The sequence below is a fragment of the Excalfactoria chinensis genome, chromosome 16 (genome assembly GCF_039878825.1).
Source record: "Excalfactoria chinensis isolate bCotChi1 chromosome 16, bCotChi1.hap2, whole genome shotgun sequence".
Classification (NCBI taxonomy): Eukaryota; Metazoa; Chordata; class Aves; order Galliformes; family Phasianidae; genus Excalfactoria; species Excalfactoria chinensis.
Window position 1 is genome coordinate 1,993,432 of NC_092840.1, and position 7,680 is coordinate 2,001,111.

The 7,680-nt window shown below is 46.2% G+C and overlaps 1 long non-coding RNA gene across 1 annotated transcript; it reads left to right on the top strand.

The window, feature by feature from the left end:
* Nucleotides 1-1,968: 1,968 nt before the first annotated feature.
* On the top strand, nt 1,969-6,510 carry LOC140259656 (uncharacterized). Its single transcript, XR_011905425.1, has 3 exons — nt 1,969-2,106; nt 2,918-3,587; nt 4,049-6,510. It is a non-coding gene; the product is annotated as an uncharacterized lncRNA (long non-coding RNA).
* The last annotated feature ends 1,170 nt before the right edge of the window (nt 6,511-7,680 follow it).

A 7,680-nucleotide genomic window follows, 5' to 3' on the forward strand; every position in this document is an offset into this window, starting at 1 on the left:
ATTAAGCTTGTCTTATGCTGATTAATTCTCTTAATTTCTAGGTAATTAGATTTATGAGTTGCATTTCTACCCAATGGTTCCTGCCATTATTTATGGCTGGGGCGCTGACTGTCAATTGGTGCTATATGTGTCTCAGGTTGCTCCATTCCCATGCCCTGTAGAAGACATCTGACCCTCGGCATGTTTGTGTACGTGGTGCCTTTCCCCATAATGGTGGTTGAAGAGGAGAGGATTTGCCATTGGCCGATTAATTCCCAGCATCCCTTGGAATTACAGACAAGGTCTCTTAATCTACCCAACTGCCATCATCTGAAAGGACGTGGTTGTTACTGGAAGCCCACTTTATTGTTCGCTGGTTGGCAAAAAAAGTCATTTAGAGAAGCTACGGGAATAAGCACTTTCCATTGACTGCTGTTTATACTGTTACCTTGTCCTAACTCTTCTGTGTTCAACAGTTTCACAGTCAAACATGGGGCTGCTGGCTGTAAAAGCTCTTTTTAGGGCTCAAGAGAATGAGAAGAATGGTTGCCATCACATGAAGGGCCTTACCTCTTAGTATTCCAATGCATTAACCATTTCCCCCATTCTTTAATAAATACTTTAATAAGAATACTGAATACTGCTCCAGGAACAGGAAAAGAACCACAGAGAGGTGGCAGTTCCTCAGAACTTTTGCTGCCCGTGGCCATGCACTCAGCATCCTTCTTGTTTGACATCAGCTTGGAATCCAACCTGGGCATGTTAATGGATATAGATCAGCTGCAACGCTCATTTTGAGTAGATCCTTTCCTTACCCCCAAAATCAGCTTATTTGGAAGCTCTCGCTTTTACATAGTCCCCATTAGAGACAAATCCCACTCTACGGTGACTGTTACAGGCAAATAAACCCGAGCATCCTCTGCAGACAGGCAGTCATCCACTAGATGGCAAGTTTGCTCCATACAACGCCATGCTCAGCGCTGCTCAGAGAAAATGCAGATGTGTTAAGAAAAGAAGGCAGCAGGTCCGATTTACTGACAGACTTAAAGATTTCATCTGCATAACCAACAGGACATAGAGCAGCATCAAGACTATAAGCCAAATGGGCAAATGTAGGAACAGCCGGGCTTTGCGTTAGAGGAGTGCATTGGTAACAGGTTACCAGGGAGGGATGGACCCTGCCTGTCCTGCTGGGACACAATCAACTGTACCATTCTAAATGAAACCATGGCTGAGCATCTCTCGAGTAGGGCAGTGCTTTCTCCCCCTGGAAGACTGCTGTTTCAAAGTACTGCCTTTTGGGTTTTCATTATAGTGGGGAGGCACGCTGACCTATGTGGAAGCCTGAAGACCTGACATGGAGAAATAGGAACAGCCAAAGCTTGAATCCCGCAGTCCATTTCCCGTGAGCCATCTGTAGGATCTGAACCTTGGATCTATCACTCAAAAACCAGCCCATAGGCTTATATGTAACCCCACAAAGGGGGAACAAGACACAACTGTCCTTCTTCACTACTATTTCCATTAGCTCATCATATTCATCACTGACACACATGGTGTGCTTGCAAGACCACTGTTCTGTGCTCTGTGTGAAGTAACCCAAGGAGAAACCAGAGGCTTTTTCTGAAGCACGGGGAGGAAAGCATTAAAAAGGCAGCAGCACCTTCTGTATGTGGTGATAGGATGACCAGAATGCTAATGCAGTGGGAAACTGTTCTCATACGTAGGAACTGTCTGTGATAGAGAAGCAAATCCACTTTTTGCTAGATACAAATTCCACTGAACAGTTCAAAGCCTAAATGAAATATTTGTAGAGGCTGTAATTGAATTAGAGCTGATGGAGAAAGGCTGCGGTTCTGAGCCCTGTGAAACTGGAGGGATCTGCAGCTTTGGACCAGGTGGAGGAGATTTGGAGTGCACAGCTGAGGCTCATAAAGGAGGAGAAAAGGAGGGAGAATATGGAGCTGCTTGGTAGAGAGTGATGTGTAGCTACAGGATCAGAAGGCAGGAGATTGCAGCATTGGTGCTGGTCTGACCAAATGGGAATAAAAGAGGTAGCAGCCATGAGTTACAGCAACTGCTAACCCAATGCTAAGGAAGGGGATGTATCCTTCTGATGGGGACAAGGTGGGTACTGATGCTTTTGATGAGGACTTTTTGCCTTGGCTGTGATCTGTGACACCAGTCTGGTAGGTTTGGGTATGGGGTGAGGGAGGAAGCAGCAGTGCAGTTGATTTGGCAGCTGCTTGGTAGCGTGGCATTTGCTGAGGTCTTTCCAATGTCAGCACCTTCACATCAGGCAGCTTCTTCAGGCTGGTGATGGGAGTGATGCATGACAAGGTACATGAAAAGGCAAGGAAGACTTGGGATGTGTGAACTGAGTCTCCCCAGTACAAGAATCAGTCATGTCTTTGTTTCTAGCACACGTGCTGAAGCCACACAGGGGCACGTAGCTTTGCTCTGGCTCTTAAAGCACCTGGCTGAGTCATCCAAAGCTGTAATCAGCCCACTGTATCCACACTGCATGCTGCTTATCACTCAAGCCTCTTTAATTCTTGTCTGATCACCTTGGCTTGTTTCATGTGTTGTGCCTATCTAAAGGGCTGGCAATCTTCCCCCGTGGGATCCATGCTGACCTGCAGGTGATAGTTGGAGTCAAGGTGGGGAAGGCAGACTGCAATAGAGGCCAGCAGCAGGAAAGAGTGGCTGGAGCAATACAGCTTGAGGCTCTGGGTCCTCTCTCAGGAGAAGATCTCACCCATGAAGACCAGGGGAATATTGCGAGCAGCCTCCACCACAAGGCAGTCAATGGGCAGTCATCACCAGCCACGCACTTTGTATTTTGCCCTTGAAAATCTGAAGTTTGCTGTCTCTGGGATGAGAGGCAGCTTACCAGGTTAGCTCAGACATTGCATGCTAACAGTATTTTCTTTCTCAGATGCTCTCTTGGACCAGCTAATAACCTCGGTGCGAAAGCACACAGCAAAGAGGATAAGAGTGTAGCAGAGAAGCTGAGCAAACGTTCTTCATCTGTGAAGGAGCTTACTGGAGTCCCCAGCCTGGAACGTTTCTTAATGGGGGACGAGTCAGAAAGTGTGTCTCAAAGTGATGTTTCAGTAGATGAAGTTATAAAGCACCTCAACAAAATAAACGGTGCCAGCTCAGTAGCACCGAGTGGTTTTCAGTCGAGCTCTTAAGGAATTCAAGGATGAAATAGCTGAGCTATTAACTGCATTAAGTCTACTGTGAAACCTCTTAAAATATTCTCACGATAGGGGGCAAGAAAGCAGCGAGACCTTGATTTTTAGAAAGTGCTTTTGAGCAGATCCAGGAAGAATAGATTATTAATACTGATGCCTAAATGAGGTAGAACTGCAGTAAGGAAGGGAACTAGGGAGTGTGTTAGCGAGCTATGATTTATGGGAATAGTCAACGAGGCTTTTGTGAATGGGAGGACTACCTGAAGGGTCAGCAAGGGATCGTATATCAACATGCAGAGGAATCCATGGTGCAGCCTGCTTGAGCTTCCAAAAGAGTTTAACAGGTTCTTTGTTCCAGGGATCTCAAAGAAGCTCTGTGTTGCTATGAGAAGGAAGGTGCCCCCATAGGTAAGTCTGGTGAAGGAGACACAGGTCAGCCCTCATGGTGAAGAGCCTCCCAAAGCTTAACCTTGGCAATGATTGTAAGCTCAGGCTCCAGCTGGACCCACAACTGAAACATGAATCAAGATTAAAACAGAGCCCTACAGTCCCACGTGGTGACTCCAGCTGGTTTGAGTTTCACTTGCAGGTGAAACTGGGTGTTTTACAAATTGGGGTTCTGTTGTGTTCATTCCTGATATACAGATTTCTTATTTATTGACCACAGCAGAGAACTGAGCTGATTCCAGCTCTTATTCTCGAGTGGTATTTTAGAGCCCATTGCAGTGTATCTGAAATTAGGATTTGTTCTTCCCATGTGTGTCGCTTTGTATTTGTCTGCATTGAATTCTATCTTCCTCCCTGTCACCTTCTCTCTCAATATTATGCATTTCTCTTGCTTAATTTGTTGCCCCTTCTCTCCTCTGCAGGGAGAGAAGTGAAATACTTGGCCCTACACGTCCTCTCAGGGTTCTTATGAGTTTGACTTCTTTCAAGTATCCACTAAGACAATCCCTTCTCTATGCTGAAGGGTCCTGTCCTCCGGTTTTCCTCATACAAAAGCCATCCCAGACCTTCCATCACCCTTTTGCCCTCCCCTTGTACCCAAGTCCGTGTCTGAAATGAGGGGATCGAAACCACAGTATGACTGCACCGATGATTAATACAGCAACAGAGCTGTGTTTTCATTGATCAGATAATCTACCATTCTCTAGGAGCTCTTCGTTCAGGCTGCATGGCCATGTGTTACCAACACAGATGGCCCATCTGACAGTTTAGATACTGTCTTACAAATAGCCTTCCTCCACCTTTGCTTAGTTCTGGAGTCCTCTTGTCATAATGACTTACTGGTGTGCTCCTCTCCCAGACCTGCTTGGTGGTTGCCTCCCTGTGATTTACAGCTCCACCTCAGCTGTTCCTACCCGACATCCAAAGAGATATGCGCCATCTCTCTCTCCTTGCACTTGTAATTCCATAGTGTTTGGGTTTGCGTTCCTCTTCCAAAGCTACTTGGCAAGATTATTTGCCCTGCTGCTTTGCTCCTGCTTGGGAAGCAGGCTGATTTCATTAGTAATATGGCCAACTTCTGCGGAGCAACCACAAGGTACTGAATCATGCTCACGGTTGCACTAGAAAAGACTAATGTGGAGCTGCTTTATTTGATGCCTGATGGGTTAGCTCCTTTGTAATGTTTCAGTGGTCATTTGCTGTAGGATACAGGTTCTCAGTGGAGGTCAGAGGAGATTACCACTGAGCGCATTGCTCTGAACAGGAGCAGGCTATGTGTGCAGACTCAAAGGAGGAGCACTGGCGATGCAATTAGGAATAAATCTGAAATAGGTATTATTTTGAGACATGAAAGTAGCTTTGCTGGGACAGAACGCTCTCTCTTATTAAAGAAAGTGGATGCCTGATCTCTGTTTCCATCCACAAGGTGTTTTGTACTGGTTTTTTTCCATTGGGATATTAACAGCTCTTTTGAAATCATTGAACTGAACTGTTCTATACCAAGTGACAAATTACCTGTAAAAGATCTCAGTGAAAGCTTCTTCCGGAGTCAAAGAATTGATTTCCAGATATCTCTGCACTTCTTCCATCTTCTCCAAGACAGCGCTTCTCCTGGACTCCTTGTTCTCTGGGGCACTTGAGAATACTGATAACATGGGAGTACATCTCATCCATGCACACAGGCAATGGTGTAAGGGGAGCATGCATCCTGACCGTCATCGTTTTGTTCCCCTTGTGTGTTCAGGATGAGGACTTCTCACAGCTGGCATCCTTTCTGCTGTGATCCATCACACCACAGTGGTCCATGCATTGAGAGCTCATCCATGCCAGTAAGGGAGAGAGAGAGAGAGCTAAGAACACCCTTCATGTCACCTGTGCGTCCAGCTCCTTGTCCACGTTTGAAATGTATTGGAAGTGACAGAACTGACTCTGAAACAAAAGGTGTTTGCTGTTCAAAGAGTCTTCTGAAGCTCTCGTCTAGATGGTTATTGATGGCACGGACGGCGAACAGAGTGCTCAAGGAGCCTGGTGAAATAGAAACAAAAGCTTTTTTTAAATTATTTTGTTATTTATTTTGTGTATGTATGAAGCCTCCTCCTTGCTTGACCCTGGAATACTTTCAGATGAAGCCCTCTGGCTCTGAACTGCCTTCAGGTCTGCTTGATTTATGATACCTCGTGTGAGCTTCTGACAGAGCTTCAGCTGGCCGCGTGCGCCCTCTCTTTGAGATGTGATCAAAAATTCACATTTGAACCTGTGCAACCATCCGTTTCAGAGCTAATGACTGCAATAGGTGAAGCCTGAAGGCTGACTTTGGGTTGAAGTTTTTCTCCTTGCAAACCAAGCATGCAAACTGCCTGGTGCTGACTCTGCTCAGTGCTGTGAGTTCGCTCCTGCGCCAAGTGTTGGGTTCGGACCATGCTGCATTTGCAATGGTGTACGTTCAACCTCAGTTTCTGGTTGCCTCAATTCACTGTATTGTTAACTTGGAGGTATTCAGAGGAACCTCCTGTCTCGAGGCATCTAGAAGCTTTCCCCGGCTTCCTTTGCCTTTCCCTTGTCTCCACTTAAGCAGAGACCTGAGTTAAGATTTACAGGATCATGGAGGAGCTCCTCTCTTGCTTCAGAGCAGTTGCTGCACCACCCATTTTGCTGCAGTCTCATTGCTGATTGCAAAGATGGACACTGTTCACCTACCAGGTGAGCAAGGGTTGTGCTACTGTGTGTATCCCATGTCCAAATAACAGGTGAGAAAGATGTTTGAAAAGAAAACCAAATGCAATTTCCCCTTTCATTTATTTCTTTTTATTATTATTTTTAGAAATAGGAAAAATTTCCAGGGGAGGAAAAAAAAAAGGAAATGAACCCTGTGTATTCAGATAAAAACTTACCCAATAAATTGAAGTATTTCTCAGCTTTTACACTGAAGCCATCTCCCAATCCTCTGCCTTATAGGATTGCCTCTGAATGTGGCTCTGTGTTGGTCCCCAGCTCTTTGCCGGCAGCTCCCTGTGCTGTGTGAGATGTGCTCCATCTCTGTGAGCCACACAGTGGGGCTGTTATCCCACCTGATGCAGGGATGGCTGAGGTTGGTTGGGCTCCTCCTGCAGCTGCTGTCTGTGGCAAGCACATCTCTCACACTTGCAGCTTTTTGGCCCCCCTGAGGCGGTTGTGGAGTCTGGTTGTGTCCCTATTTACCCCTTTCCATTGAAGTCATTGATGGAGGTTCTGCTCAGTGTCCCCGTTTGTGGTGGAGCTGTGCATGATGCGGTTGTTGATGATGACTGGTTTTAGGGTCTGGCTCCAGTGAAGAGCATTTTCAAACTGCCTTAGGATAGCACCTGGTGCTCTGACTTGTGCTTGGAGGAGCCCAGCTCCCCATAGCTGCATCCTGTTCCATGGGATGGTGCTGGTGCATTGTCCTGCTGTGCAATTCATCAGCAAACCTTGGTAGACTGTCCATGCTGCTCGCTTCTTTCCAGGCTTTGAAACACATCATAGAATCATTAAGGTTGGAAAAGTCCTCTAAGATCCCCAAGTCCAACCCATCCCCCTGTGCCCACTGGCTGTGTCCCTCAGTGCCACATCTGCGTGTTTCTTGAACACATCCAGTGTGCTCTGCTTGTGTCTGCCCTCCTTTCCTTGCAAACCAATGCTTCTGAGCACCCATCAAGGGTTAATTTGCCTTTTGGTGCAAGTGAGAAGTTTGCAAGTACAGTCCCCCTGCCATATGCTGAGGATTTAGCTTTATAATCATCTTGGCTTTAGCAGCAAAGCTGGGAAGAGAAGCTTTTTTGTATTTATTATACATAAGAAGATCTCGGTGGTTAAGAATATACAGGGCTGAAAATGGGGAAGGAAAAAAAAAAGCAAAACACAACTTTGATAAGCTTTAAAGATTTAAGAGATGGAATCTGCATCTGTGTTACCAGAAATACCTTTGTGAAACCTGGCTGCTGGAAAGGGGGAGGTGTGCGAGCTGTGGCACCCTGCTGCCACGTTCACCCAAGGGTGCCATGAGTCAAGCAGTTCATAGAATCGTAGTGTCATTAAG